The sequence below is a fragment of the Bison bison genome, unplaced genomic scaffold, assembly GCF_000754665.1.
Source record: "Bison bison bison isolate TAMUID 2011002044 unplaced genomic scaffold, Bison_UMD1.0 scf7180017864518, whole genome shotgun sequence".
NCBI classification, from domain to species: Eukaryota; Metazoa; Chordata; class Mammalia; order Artiodactyla; family Bovidae; genus Bison; species Bison bison.
Genome location: NW_011495071.1, coordinates 7,886,987 through 7,903,069, shown reverse-complemented (window position 1 = coordinate 7,903,069; position 16,083 = coordinate 7,886,987). Strand labels below are relative to the sequence as shown.

Here is a 16,083-nt window from a genome sequence, read left to right as displayed (position 1 = left end):
ATGGATGTGAGAGTTGGACTATAAAGATAGCTGAGCACTGAAGAATTGATGCTTTTGAACTGTGGTGTTTGAGAAGACTCTTGAGAGTCCCTTGGACTGCAAGGAGATCCAACCAGTCCACCCTAAGGAAATCAGTCCTGAATATTCATTGGAAAGACTGATGCTGAAGCTGAAACCAATACTTTGGCCACCTGATGCAAAGAAGTGACTCATTTGAAAATACCCTGATGCTGGGAAAGATTGAAGGCAGGAGGAGAAGGGGACGACACAGGATGAGATGGCTGGATGGCATCACCAACTCAATGGACATGAGTTTGAGTAAACTCCGGGAGTTGGTGATGAACAGGGAGGCCTGGCGTGCTGCATGTAGTCCATGTGTTGCAAAGAGCTGGACACGACTGAGCAACTTAACTGAACTGACTGATATGGTTAAAAAATCCGAAGAATCATGCACATGAAAATTATATGAAATCCAAATTTCATGGTGCACAAATAAAAGTTTTATTGGCACACAGGCCCTTGTGTCACAGTTTCTGTATCGTCTATGGCTGTTCTTTAGACTACAACAGCAGAGCGGAGTCTGGCAACAGAGACCATTCAGCCCTTTGCAGAAAAAACTGGCTGAACCCTGGTTTAGACCTAAATGATGAGAAAAAGACAGCCGTATAAAGATCTAGATGACACAGTTTTCTCGCTAGATAGTAAGTGCAAAGGCCCACAGACAACAACGAGCATGACACGGATGACAGACCACAAGGCCAGTGTGGCAGTGGAGCAGAGGGAGAGAGATGAGAAGAGGTGGTGCTGGAGAAGCAGACCCGACCAGAGGCCAGACCACGCACAGCTTTGCAGGACAGGAGAAGGAACCTGGATTTACTCAAGCAGTTGGGGGAGAGAAGATGGGGGAGAGACACCCACAGGTGTAAAGGAGGGAATAGTAAGAACTAATGGATTTACATTTGGAATCCACAGTTACCATGTGAAGAACAAACTTAGTGAGGTAAAAACACAAGCAAGGAGATAAGGGAATAGTCCAGCCAAAAGATTGTAATGGCTAAGACTTCTTGTGCTGGAAGAATGAATGAGAGGAAGTTGCATTTAAGGTATTCTGAAGGTAATACAGATTTTCCTGATGGGTTATTTGGAATATGAATATAGGGAGAAATCAAGGATAACTCCTATATGTTAGACCCAAGCAATTGGGTAAATAGCAGAGTCATTCTGAAACAAGGAGAAAGGAGAAAATCAAGACTTTCTGGACATGGGAAGTGTAAGATACCTACTAGATATCCAAGCACTTCAATGGATACCCATTTCCTTGTCGGGGAATAATAGTGGCTACCGCAGCGGATGGGCATGATTAGGTGAGATAATACCTGTGAAGAACTCAGAATACTGCCCGGCGTACCACAAACACTCAGTAAATGCTAATCACGCTTATTCTTATTATGCAGATGGAGTGTCAAACAGGCAGCTAGAAATATAGGTCTGGGACTCCAAGAAGTAGTCAACGGTTAGAGACAAAGATTTAGGAGTCCTCTGCATACAGATAAGGCCTGGATGAGGTCATCTAGGAAAGTGCACAGATGAAGAAGGTGGCCAAAGGCAGACTCCTAGGTGACTCCAACATTCAGGTGAGTTAAGCAATGGAAGGAAGCCATAGAGAATACTGAAAATTAGTAACTGATGAAAAAAAATTGATGAGTGTGGTGTGACAGAACCCAAGAAAGGAGTGTTTCAAGACAGGAGCGGTCAGCTGGTTCAAAAGGTGCCCAAAGTTGAATAGGAGGAGGACTGAGAAATTAGCTATTCAATCTGGCAAGAGAGACGCCCTTGAGGATTTTGATAGGAGCAATTTCAGAGTCATGAGGATAAATAAAAGCCAAACAGCACGGGATGAGGAGTGGCTGAGAGGTGAGAAAGTGGCACCTGCAAATACACATCGCACTTTCAAGGAATTTTATTGTGAAAGGGAACGGAAAAGCGGGGAGTGGCTGGGAAAGGATGTGGGGGTCCACGGTTTTTTAAAAGAACTATTTAAGTCAGTTAAACAGTTTTATATGTTGATGAGGCTGAAACTGCCGATGGAGGAGGGAGAGGAAGGGATAACTGCAGGAATGACCCTACTCTGAGTAGATGAGAGGGGATGAAATCCAGGGTACAAGTGGAGAGTGACACTTCTTCAGCTGTAGAAGGCAATGAAAGATGTGCTAGTGACTGTGTGTGTGCACGCTCACTCAGTTGTGTCTGACTCTTTGCAACCCCATGGACTGTAGCCCACCAGGGTCCTCTGTCCATAAAATTTTCCAGGCAAGAATACTGGAGTGGGTTGCATTTCCTAACTTCAAGGGATCTTCCCCGCCCAGGGACTGAACCCACACCCCTCGAGTCTCCTGCATTGGCATCAGATTCTTTACCACTGCACCACCTGGGAAGTCCATGTGCTTCAGTCCCTTTTAACAGGAGGGGAAAGAAAGCTATAAACACACGGGGTACAACTGACACTCAAGAATCAGTAAATAAAGACTACTACTTGAATTGCTCCCAAGAACAATTCTGTTAATATTAGCTTCGAGAGCTTCAACCTTCAAATGACCAATATCCAAAGTATCTTGCAAGGTATTATAATTTTAGTACTTATATTCATGCTATATTTTAAGCCAAGCTTGGTAAAGAGGAATTAAATGTAAGTTTCATGAAGGAAGAGACTTATTCAGGGCTAATGCCCCAACACTTGGTTATCTGCCCGGTACATAAGACATTCTTAGAAAAATAGCTAAGATAGCTAAGTTGCTATCTCTTACTTTGTAGAGTGCTATGTTTATGAATGCCACTGGGGGGAAGATAAGCCTCTTTACAAGCTGTTCATCATTTGTAAAAGAAAACTATATAGTGACACTTGTAAATTATTTCCAAATGTGAGTGTAACAATAATTTGACTGAATTTATAAGAAAAAGAGTATAAAATATTCAAGCATAGTCAAATATACAAATATCAGGAGATAAACTTCTTAAGCCAAGATGGTTTCTGAAATCCAACCAGCTGAGAGATGTATACAGTTATTGAACTGACATCATCATCTCTCGTCAACAAACTGGCAGTGGCAGGGCCAAGGCCAGATTCTCTCTGGCTCTTGGTGCATCAAAGAGAACTATGGCTGTTTGAATGTGTAACACAAAGGAAGAGATTTCAACTGTTTTAAATATGTTCTCTATCTGATACTGAACCCCCAAAAGTCACCTAGGATTAAAGAGTGCAAAGACAGTAATACACTGTCCCTCAGTAATGACAGTTGGTTAAGTTTTCACCTATGCAGGAATGAAACCGTTTTCAAATATTTAATTCAATTCTACCTAGCACTGTTACCTACAAAACACAAATGCTACCCACTTTGTAATTAGAGAAAGAACTGTCTCCTTATCCTCACTCCTTATCAACAGGAGCAAGAAGCAGAGATGCTCAAAACAGCACGAGACAGGTGAGCTCCACCCATCCTGCTCTGGAAAAAGAAGCAAACATAAAGCAGCTCAGCATCTTTGGAAAAAAAAAAAAAAGACAAAACACAAAATGAACCCACTACATCAGATAGTAAGCTATACAGATTCTTGGCAATGCTCCAAATTACTTTGCAGGATCTTTAAAAACAAAACAAACCCAAAACAGAACAAACAAAAATTAAAGACTTTCAGTCTTCTAGGTTCCAAGTCTGAACTGGTTTGTCTACTTGCTGAAGTAGAAGAAATAAAGCCCACTTAACTGATATACTGTAGACATTAAATTAATCAACACAATGACAGGGTTTCTTCTTTGTTTAACAGGGAAGTACCACAAAATGACTAGATCCACTTGAACGCCTGGAAAAATTAAACAAACAAACACCAACACTGTTTTCAGAGATGGTTCTTTTTATTACAAGAAGTTCTGGTCCTCCATAGGCCAACTTCCAATAGTTAACTTCATTTTGAGGTGTATGTTCATTCAATTATAAATTTCTACTAGAATATTTCATTTTTTTTTTCTTCCAGCTTGTTGTTCTGATCTTGGTGTAAAAGTCAGATTGCATCTTTCCTTCTGGGCTGTTGAATGACCAACAACAACTAAAGTAACACTGAGGAGTTCACAACTTTCTTTCCTCTTAAGGTAAATAGAGTTATCTCTACAGAGAGTCAGTTTTCTAAAGGAACAAAGTGAATTCGGACACAAAAGTAAACATTATCTTTGGCAAAACAACAAAGCTACCAAATCAGTCAACAGAATATGACCTAACATTTTTGAAGATTAATGTTCAGTGTATGAATTTGGAAATTTTTGTTCTTATTATCTTAAAAAACCAACTGACTTCTACATCATATTTGGAAGTTTATCGTCACATTCTGAGAAGCTCACTAAAGTTTATGTGGCATTAACTCACTAAAACAAAAAAGTCCCTGGTATTTTATTACTCTAACACTGGAATCTCTCAAGGAGAATGAATAGACAATCATAAGAAGTATTCTTTGCTTTTGTAATCTCTTGCTTTCTTAATTTATACCTTTATGATAAGCAACTAAAAGTTACAGAGAAAACTGTTGTTTAGTCACTACGTCATCTCTGACTCTTTTGCAAACCCGTGGACTACAGTCCGCCACGCTCTTCTGTCCATGGATTTCCCAGGCAAGAACACTGGAACAGGTTGCCATTTCCTTCTCCAGGAGATCTTCTGACCCAGGGATTGAACCCAAGTCTCCTGCATTGGCAGGCAGATTCTTACCGCTGAGCCACCAGGGAAACCCCACAGGAAAAGTAGGACTCTCTTATATTTCCAATTCCCAGTTTCTCAGATGGCACCAATTTTACAATTCGGTAATCAAGCCACCATTCACTTTGCCACCACTTGCAGAATCCCTGCGACAATCCAGCTTCACCTCTGAACTCCAGTCATTTTGAGATGGTCTGGTTAACAGTGGACAGCATTCTACATGAAACTTAGAAACTACTCATTACATTTATATCACTTAAGGCCAGATAACCTTAAATAAACCTAGTATCAATTTACCTACAAGAAGGAGTTTATACACAATTCCAGTACTAAATTCCAAAGTCCTAAACCTTCAGTAACCCACTCAAGGTTGTGGGACTAAAAGCTAGCAGGAAAAAGAGCTGGTGTTAATATCAGTTCTGCCCAGACTCTTGGTAATCTATATGAATAATCCCAATTCAAAGTTTTCATTCTGACTGTGCCGGAAATGCTTTTTGCAACCCAACATATTTAAAAAGGTTTCATTCTGAGTAATGCAAGCCCTCCTCCCGGCCTCAAAAGCCAAGGGTCAGAGGCCTTTGTAATCCTCATTCACATGAAGCCAACCTTATTAGACTGGAAACGATATACAAAGCACTTGTTATAATGCATCCATAAGCAGTGATACCCTTAACAAGGAATATTCTGCAGCACATCTCTTTAGACTACAACTGAAAATGGATATAAAAGCTATAAATATTTGCTTCCTATATTGAGACCAGAACTACTATCTCCCCTAGTTTCTCTTGACTTTAAGATTTCCCTCTTAGCTCCATTTACCAAGTTTTTATTCTCCTATAAAACCACTATAAAATCATTTCATAAAGACCTTTCTCTAGAGCTTGCTACTGAAAGTTAATTATTGCCATAAACTGACAATTCAAATAAAATACGTCTCAGGGAGCCAGTGAGACCCTAGGACCCCTTGGGGAATATTAAAAAGTATAGAACATGATCCACACCCTCCAGGATCTGAATAAAAAAAATTATTGATTCAGAGAGTGAGAAGGTGGCTTGAGAAGTCATTTTACACATATGTAAGACTGTACTTCAAAATTCACCTCCAGAGAAGATCATAAAATTATTTCAGTAATCTTTTCACCATCATTATCATGAAAATTATCATTAGCATCAAGATCTTTACACAACTATCCTTTGCTTCAATTTAAACCTATTTTACTCTTATTTGAGCATCAGTGGAGCTGGAAAACAGCTGGTTACCATTCCTAATAATGGATCCATTCATGTTTTTTGAAGAGTTATTAAGTTGCCTCTTAACCTTTCATTCTCTCAACCTTTCCTCACAGGACTGACTTCCAATCATATAATCATCTTTTGAGTCTCCTCGGAACGGTCTCCAAGGTCTCCTCATCCCTTTAAGTTGAGGAACCTAGAAATGGAAACAACACTCCAGTAAGGGGGTGACCAGTGCCAGCATTATCTATTTAAAGATGATACCACCCCATCCAGATTCCTCGACATCACTTCTAAAGCCCCGACCACTACTTTTACAAACGTGTCCTCTGATGGCTCTTGGACTTTCTTTTGCTGTACTTAAGTTAGCTTCAGAACTATCCTAATAGTCTTGAACAACATAATACCTTAGGCAATATATCCTTACAAAGTATTTCTAGAAGTTGTATGTATAACAAATTTTCAATTCAACATTCACTGGTCACCTTCTAAATGAAAAGTCACCATTGTAAACAACATAAAACACAAATGATGACTAGAAATGGTCCATGTCTTAAGGAAATCATAATCTAATGGGGGAAAGACAGACACAATCAAAAGTATGTACAACAGAAAGTATCCTGGAGTGAATTCTTTAAGGGGAGGATAAAGAACACTAAGAAAACAGAAAAGGAAAAGCTGAATTTCAGATAGTAGTGGTATCTTGAAAGCTTCACGAAGAGTGGGATCTGAACTGAGCCATGAGAGATGAATAAGTCAGAGGCAGGTCAAGATGGGAAAATGCTGTAAGGCAAAGGAGAGGCATTAGCAGATGTATAAAGGCAGGCACAAACACTGCGGAGAACACCTAACAGACTGGTAGCTCAATGTGGCTGAAGCACATTAAGTGAAAATGTGTGTTCAGGAGATAATGTTCAAAATGTAGGAATGTAGGCCAGCTAGATTATGAAGGGCTGGGAATTTTAAATCTTATTTTACATTCAGTGAGAAGTCAAAGAGTTTTAGGAATAAAGTGACAGAATCAGATCTGTATTTAAGAAAACCACTGGCAACACTGTATATACAGTGAAAAGGAAAGCAGAGAGACCAGTTAGGAGATTACAATTATAATCCATGCCAAGGTAATGGAAATTTAAAGTAGGATGATAAAAACAGAAAAACAGTGACAGATTAAAGAAACACTACAACAGTATCACAGACAAGCCCCAGAAAGTGACTGGATGGGGTGGGAAGAGAAAGGGACAGAAGGTAGCACAGCGCAAAGAGCATGAATGAGCCTTCAAATAGTTACAGGTCTGGATTTGAATTCTAGCTCCATCACTTACGGGCTTCCCTGGTGGCTCGGCTGGTAAAGAATCCACCTGCAATGTGGGAGACCTGCGTTCAATCCCTGGGTTGGGAAGATCCCCTGGAGAAGGGAAAGACTACCCACTCCAGTATTCTGGCCTGGAGAATTCCATGGACTCTATAGTCCATGGGGTCGCAAAGAGTCAGACATAACTGAACGATTTTCACTATCTGTCACTTACTAGCCGCAAAACTTAAGGAAATCTATTTAACATGTCTGTACCTTGGTTTTTTTAATCTGTAAAAAAAAAAAAAAATAGTATATCAGGTATTTTAGCAAACCTATTTTTTAAGTGAGATAAAACTATATTTTTCCTCCTTAAGCATACTATCCTCTATGAACGACTCTTAAAGCTTAATTTATTTTTTGACTATTCTACTTGTGGTTATTTTTATGTCTCAAGTTTAAGTTCCAGCCTATAATTTAGCATTTTTTCTGTAAATAAACTGTAGTTGCATTGATCTCCATAGGCCTAAACTTACTCTCCTTAAGCTGAAACTTGAGAACAAATGTCAAACAGTTACCAAGTACAGACTAATGAATCTGAACCCGGGGGCCAAGCACCCTGAAGAGCCTCAGAGTTGTTTCAGGAAATCACCATGTACTCATACTCGAAAAGATAAGCAACACCAGTTATACAGACCAAGAGTAGCAACCCCAATACAGCTGCCTTGGCCTGATAATTATGCAACTCATGAAGGCAATGCCTTCCTTGGTTACCTACCTGCCTATTTACTGTCTTGTTTTTTTTCTCGCTTTTTGCCTTATCTCTAATTATATTCTAGTTAGATACCAATGGTACCCACTGTTAGCAAGATGTGTGGCTGGCTTCAGTTTGGTTCCACCTAGCTTAGTGATGAACTTGACACCTATATCAAAAGCAAGAACATTCTTAAATCAAGATTATAGCACTCGAATAGATATATATGTACACACATATATATGTATACCTCAAAGTAATAAGAACCTGTTATCTTGGTGGGAAAAGAAGCACTCCTGTCCTTTAAATCTGAGTCCTAATAATAATGAAAGATTGCTATGTACCAGGCAAAGTGCTAAATACTTTGCATGCATAATAATTTCAATTAAGCCTCACAGTAATCTTATGAAGCACAATTACCACTAATTTACAAATGAAAAAACTGAAGCATGGAGAGGTTAAGAAAGTTTTCCAAAGTCATTCAGCTACTAAATGGCTGAGCCAAGATTTGAACCCAGCCAGTCTAAATCCAGAGCTCATGGTCTTAATAGCTCCTAATTACTGTGCTATACTATCTCACACAATTACAGATTAGATAATAAGATTCTACCTTTCCTTTGTAAAGGTATTTATACATGCATGAATAAAAAATCCTTGCTGGAGAGATTACAAAAGGATTTCCTCATTAACTAAGCTTAAAGAGATGCTATCCACATGGTTTTACTGCTTATAATTAAAGGCAATAATCTAGGGACAATGTTGTATGTTTATGTTTGATCTAAAAAATCAGTCAATAATCATGGATGGACAGAGGTTGAATACAAGCATGTGTAAATATTTATTCCTCGAGGTGTAGATACTTATTACAGATATGTGTGATTAACTACTCCCCAGTTTTTAGAACTGAGAGAGTACAAAGGAGAGCTTCATTTTAAAAAGGTTGTCTAAAACACTCCTTACAAGTAATATTATTCCCCTAATTCAAGACAGAAAGCCACAATTACTTTGATGCTGTAAAATGAGAATGAAACAATGATGCTTCAGCAAAGTGTGGATTTTAAGGGTTGGATCTCTCTGAAACAGTCCAAATGTTAGAAAGGTTCATAGCTCTTACTGATGAAAGGCATCAAAACGTCTACACTCAAATATTCCAACCAAACACAAAAAAAGAAATGCAAGAAAACAGATAAAATATATGGGGAAAAAACTCCAACTCCAGAAATAAATGCCAGTTGAATAGATCCTACCCACTGGTGCCACACAAGGCACTCCTGTAGTGATAATTAAAGGTAAAAGAGCTGGGGAAATCCCTTCAGTCTATTTGTCAAATAGAAAAACAACTACTCATTTCAAAGAAAAGGGGAATTTTCATACACAGCACAGAAAACTGCCAACTAACTCTTACATTTATATCTTTAACTGTTTCCTTAAAACTAAAACACATCAGAATAGTTATATTCAACATCTAAAAAGTTAAAGCAAGTTTGGCCTCTAAGAAGTTTCAGACTCAGCTTACAAGAGGTTTTACATCATCCAAAACAACTACAATAAAATTCACACAACAGAATTCTTCTTTCAAATATCTTGCTTTTTAGAAGCAAATGCCTGGCAGTGCCTCCAACCTTCTCCTGGTTGGCTTCCCCTGGAGTGTAACCTGACAAGGTACAAAGCTCATTGAAATATTTAACAGTGGTGGTATGGATTTCTTTGGATAGGTCAAGAAAAGCAGCTCATCTTTTTTAAAAACGTAAAGAACCATTTTATGGGATGTCATTCCCTCAGTCCAAGTGTCTCTGTATTTCCTCAGGGCTTTCTCAGAGAACTTATTGAGGGCGAAAATGAAAAGGCTAACAAAAGGACCTCTTTTCTCTCCTTATTCCCAACATAATCCACCTCAGCCACAGGGCCAGTTGCATCCACACTGTCATAAATGCCAGCAATTAGAGCATTAGGCCATAAAACCACCCACTCAGGTGTAAGAGCACAGGCCTCCAGCTTTATTTCATGCATGCCATAAAGATCCCGAACTTCCTTCTTTCAGGCCTTCTTCACAACCAAGGAAATGACAATAACAACAAAAAAGTAGCCCTTTGTCCATCTTATACCGATGTGATCAATGAAACCATCTGGATCCAGGTGAAGGAGTCAAGATTCCTTTTTCTTAATAAAGACTGCAGTTCCTCTAACATGCCACATATAAAGGACTGTATTGTGAGCACTTACACAGTAGGAACTAGAGTAAAACTATATTTTGCAGAAAAATTACTTTCCCTTATTCTGAAACTAGTCTAGAAGCCTAGCCAATTCCTGATCTTCTCAAGAGATACTGGAGACTCACAAGAGTATTCTTAATTAACTCAACAATTTCGAGACCCTCCGGAAATCTTTTCTAATCAAAAAAGTTAATTCAAATATCAAAGTTAACTCCATGTTTTAAAATCTGATACAGTGGGCTTCCCTGGTAGTCTAGTGGTTAAGACTCGGAGCTCCCAATCCAGGGGGTCTGGTTTCAATCCCTGGTCAGGGAATGAGATCCCACACACAGCAACTAAAAATCCTATGTGCTGCAACTAAGCCCTGGACCAGCCAAATAAATAAATAAAAATAAGTATTTTTTTAAAAATCTGATACAATTTAATCATTTCATTTGATTGATCATCTTCGAAACCACAGAAAGCCCAAGTCCGTGATTTACTCCATAAGATTTTGTTCACCAAGCTTTAAACCAGTGTAGATAAGACCCAAACAAATACTTTTAATAGTAAACTCTTTAGCTTCCTCCTTCCCACTAGTGCCTACCGGGTTAAGAATCTGACTTAAATGTAGGTATCGCATGTCAGACTCATTAGTAATTTAACCTTTCTTAATTCCTGAAAATAACATATGCAAACAAAAGAAGGTCCCATCCCAGCAATCCAAGAATAAATTCCTCCCAAAGTAGTGACAGTCACAAAGCTTCCCCCAGTCTCATAGGTCTCCGCCGCTGGGCTCTCCACCTTGGCAGAAGAAGAATGGAAAGAGACAAGATGTTCACAAAAGGCCTGACTGAAGGCCTTCAGTTAAGTGCTAGAAGGAAGCTGAAGTTCTGTGCCAACACTAGTGGAATGTGGGCAGGCACAAAGAGATCTTAATTAGGAGACCTACAATTAAAACAGTGAGTCTCCAAAGGAGAGAGAGGCAGTGCAGTCTGTTTTGCCTCAGAGCAAGCATAGCAGGGCTACCCACCCCCTTTAGCCACAGGGCAAGGAAGGCAGTAGGTAGTAAGTCTGTCCGGCTGCTCTGTGGAAGGCTCTGTGGAAGGCCGGATACCAGGTGAGCAGACATGGGAGGGGAGTCAAGATGAGTGTTTTCTCAACTTCCAGTCAAGATCAATCACTGTTTTGTGACCCAACAATTTCCTACAAGAGCAAGTGCCTTAAGATAATTAGATGGAAAGCAAAGGTGGAGACAAGTGATATGCCTTTCAGTGAGAGGTGAAGAAAAGTTCTAAAGGTTGCATTTGAGATGCTCAGTAAAAACCAGAGTACGTTTCTGAGCCTATTAACAACTACTCCCTGCAATGTGGGCACCATCACTTTGGACTTATAAATACATTAGTGTCTTGAATTTTTTTTTTCCATTTAAAAGCTCATACACCTAAAAGAATATACAACCTAGACTGAAAATAACTTCTTTTCGGACAGTCAAGAATCAACAATATTGAAAACACAGAAACAAATCTAGCCAAACAAGAGGGCGTCTAAATATCAGAAAATGAGTTATACTCAAAATTGTGTCTTCATTTTTCTCATAAATGAAATTGGTCAACTTCAGCTAAGAACTTTCCCCATAGAGTTCTTACATCTTGTCCATACAAAGAAAACTTTCCTACCGAGTTCAAATTTCTCTTCCCAATAATAATGGCAGTTAAATGGCAGTTAAATGGGCTAATGTACACTCTGATATTAAAAATTACCAAACAGGTTCACTGACTCTGACTCTTAAAAAAAATTAAGAATAAGTTCTGACCTGAGCAAATAATTAATATAACAGAAAGGAATGAGAATACTGGAGCAGAAAAGATTCCTGAACTGACATGTGGCCCAACCTTCTCATTTTACAGGTCGGAAGTTTCAGATTAAAAGTGAAATTGTCCAGACTGGTGAGTGAAAGAGATGAGTACGAGGACTCATGTCATGTCTACTGACTTCCACTCGGAGGGGTTTCTTCTAGCCCACCTGTTCTCTGCTTCACTTTCCTTCTGCCCAGCTCAGGATTAGCTGTGAGGGCAATGAAAGAGCAACTTCCACTCTTGGCACATATACCCAGAGACCATTAAAAAAAAAATCACAGATGCTCTCCCACTCCACAACTACATCTTTTCTAATCCCCACTCAAGAGCCCACCTGGGGCTACCTGAACTAAACTGCCATTTCAAGAATAAAGACAAATACATAACAATGTTGTGATTCAGTTTCCATTTATAGCTGATCAAAGTCTGCCATGTTCAATCAGAATGGAAATACTGCTTTTAACCTTTTGTGAGGTGGTATGAACAGTAACTGGAGTATGAAGGTAATAAACAAAGACTACATGCTGATAAGTGGACCATTGAGGGATTCATATTAAAAAGTCCCAATTCTAATCAACAGAGAATGCTGAACTATGTATATTTAGATGGCAAAGTAGACTCACATAAACACCACCTGAGACAATCCTCAAAAAGTAGGACCCTGACACCATTCAGGGCAGAGGGAAGCAAAAAAGCAGACCGCTGAGATTTCTTACAGTGCACAATCAAATAAAACTCAAATTAATTCTATTTCACAATTGTCACAAAGAAAGCCCCAACAGGAGACCAGCAACACTATGTAGATTTTTTAAAAAAATAATCCCATCTGACAGAATTTGGTCATGAAAAACTCTTATATGTAGTTATTACTCAGAGAGAGATTCAGTCCCCAGGGAAGTTCAGAACGTGTGGCAGTAAGGGACAAACCCGCAGCTACAGGAGCTGCAGGCGGGAACTGACCTGGAAGTTCTGTCATCTTTCAACCACTTGAACTTAGCAGTTCAATGAGTGCGCTTTTGTTATGGAGAAATTATAGTCATTATTCACTTAAAGCGAACCAGAATATAAAGAGGCCAGAATCACTCTGGATCACAATCTATGCCTTCATGAACCAGAAAGGGCTTGATGCAGATCTGTGAGCAACTTCTGAGAAACAACCCTTAGAACTTCGTGTTAGCCCAGGGAAACCCTAAACCTCCTTTTTGGAACTTTTATCATTGATTTGTTAAGACTCTCTAACAAAACTCTTGGTTTCTACACTGAAAACAACCAGGTCCAAGGCTGTAACCACTATGGTTTAGTACTAAACCATACCATGAGTGAGTACTCATGAATATACACCATTAACCCCTCCTAGAGTAACTCAAACTACCACATGAAAGGCTTCCCAATGGAACAACAGCTCATTCTAGCCCAATTCAGAAAAAATACTGAAGTTTAACATAAGGAGTCAACCATTCGTCTCATACTGAAGTAGCAACTACTGTTCACGCAGAAGTCTTAAAGAAAAAAAAAATTAATATGCTCTTAGTTGAAATTACTGCAACTCTTTGACAGGCTTTACACTACATACTAATGCTAAACAAAATAATGCTAGTGGATAAGAAAATGTTAGCACCTGATTAAAACTTTAAAGGTGACTTGTCAAAGACCAACAGATAAAATATTCTGGTGCCCAGACATTAGGTCCCTGAATCCAGGTGGCTCTCTTTCTAACCAGTCTCTTGAAAAGCTATGATTGGAAGCTGTCAGCATAAAACTTTGCTTTTGAATATGTGATAACATTTGGAATGTGAACAAGTACTTGGTCCTTCAATACAAAATATACAAGCATGCTAAACAAGAAGAAAATGCTTCTCAGGATCCCCTTAAAATAGACTAACTTCTCCTAATAGAGACGTTCTTATTATACTCAAGTATACATGGGCTAAAATTCTACATATAACCAGGCAAGTCTCAGTTTTGAAAATAAGAAGGTAAATGAAATGTCAGTAAGTCTATTTTTTTTTTTTTTTGCTGCTGTATCTTTTAAAAAAGCAAAATCAACTCACATTTAAGCACCAACTCCATGCAAGTAACCTGAACGGTTCAGTCTTTTTGTCATGTATGAGGCCTTTGGTTCTCCAACTACATGGGATCTGTGTTGTTAGCTTAAAAAATACAGAATTGGCCTTTCAAAAAAAAATAATAATCTACAGCAACCAATAAATAGTCTCAAACAACCCTGCTGACTGCAGCTGCCTTCTGAAGGCTGGGAAAAGGAGGTGGAGAGAGAGCAGAGAGAGGCAGGGAAGAGGGACGCTGCAGCTAGCTAGAGAGCAAGGAACACGCCCCCATCATGTCCTCCTTGCTCTGTCAGAAGGCGGGTTGTTGTCAGTCTCCTCATCATGCTGCCTTAGAAACGATTTAAAAAAGGAGGCAGGAAGACTAACAACTAAAAAATGCCAGCTCCTTGAAAGGAGGGGCCAGGGTCCCTGGGATCTCCTCCCTCCCCTTCCTCCCAGGATCTTTCCGTAGATCTAAAGGGGTGCAGGGCACAATAGGGGACCAGGGGTTTGCCCAGGATATTTTGTGTGCACCAACGGCAGAGCACGCAGGAAACGGCTCGTTGTTATCTTTCCCTTTCTGTTTCAATCAAGAGCACTCCAGAGCAGCAACCCCCTACCCACTCAGCTTCAGCCCCAAGCAGCTGCTCTTCCTCCTTCTAGCACCCCCCTCCATGCCATTCTGCCCCTTTCCCTCCAATTCAAACTCCCCCTTCTGCACCCAATGGAAAACAAATGCGCAACGCCACTGGCTGAACCTGAACTCAACTTCCCTTCCCAGGGCAACTTTCCTTTTGGCTGAAGGGGGCCGAATAATGCCTACCAAAGCCTCCCCATTCTCCTCCCGATACTAATGTGGAAAGAGCAAAGCTCGAGACCCTTCATCCTCCCTGGGTCCCCCTTAAAACAAATCAGAGAGAGCCCTAACTCCTTCCAAGGATAACTTTGCTTCATAAGCTCTTCATAACCCTCTTTCTCTCCACCAGAAGCAGCCACCAGTAAAACTGTCCCTTATCTACTCTCCTCACCCCAACCCTGCTTCCCCCACCCCTTCCAAGCCCCAGGATTGGCCTAGGAAAAGGTGGATCAATAATGAAATGACGGAGAAAAGAAGGGCGGGAGGGAGCTAGGGCTAGAGACTGCGTGCTCTCAGGCACAGTGGGTGGGGTAGGAGAGCAGCAGCTGCTTCCCCTGGGAGGATGCTGCCCAAGTCCCCCACAAACACCTCCCCTCACGGGGGCCCCCTTCCCCAGAGCTGGAGGGGAAAGCCTGCCTCCTCTCCAGGGGAAATGGTGGAGAGCTGCTCTTCTCTGAGCCTGAGGGACAGTGGACTATTTTCCCCCCGCAAAGATGCCACTAACCCTTCATTCTAAAGGAGGGAAAGGGGGGAGTGAAGGTAGTGTAAGCCCCTGCTACCCGTAGGCTAGAAACTGCAGCTCTGTAAGATGGGGGGAAACAGACTGCTGTACGAAGAGATCACCGTTATCTTCAGAGGGAAAGGAGGCAAAGGGAGAAAGGTGGAGAGGAAAGTAGCTTTTTCCCGGTGGGGTGGGGCGGGATGACGGGAGGACCTCTCTGCTGTGGGTGGGTAGCGGGGGGCGCGGGTGGAGGTGAGGGAAGGGGGAGTGGCTGCTGGTGTAGGAACCTGGCCCGGGGACCGGGCGAGGGTTCACCAGGTCTTCGGAAGCAAGGTGCTGGAAGGGACACCGATCCCCAAGGGTGGGAGAAGAACGTGGCTTTGGATGAGGCCATCACCCGAGAGATGCCCGAGAGGAAAACTGCCCCAGGAGTAAAACATCTGCCCAGAGAGGGAGGCGGGGATGTGGCGGGATCAAGTCTCTAGGAAGGGAGGGAGGGAGGAATCTTGCTCGGATGAGGTAATCTGTGAAAGGGAGGAGGGGTTCAGTCCCGGGATGGGAAACCCGGGAGGGGGGTCTGTGCCAAAGGATTTGGGTAAGGGTCAGGGC

At 40.9% G+C, this 16,083-nt stretch overlaps 1 protein-coding gene across 1 annotated transcript in view; it reads right to left on the bottom strand.

The window, feature by feature from the left end:
• The window catches only part of KMT2A (lysine (K)-specific methyltransferase 2A), a gene marked incomplete at its 5' end in the record, with an annotated part of 77,783 nt that overhangs the window by 61,241 nt on the left and 459 nt on the right, over window positions 1-16,083 (bottom strand). The gene's annotated exons all lie outside the window — the stretch shown is intronic.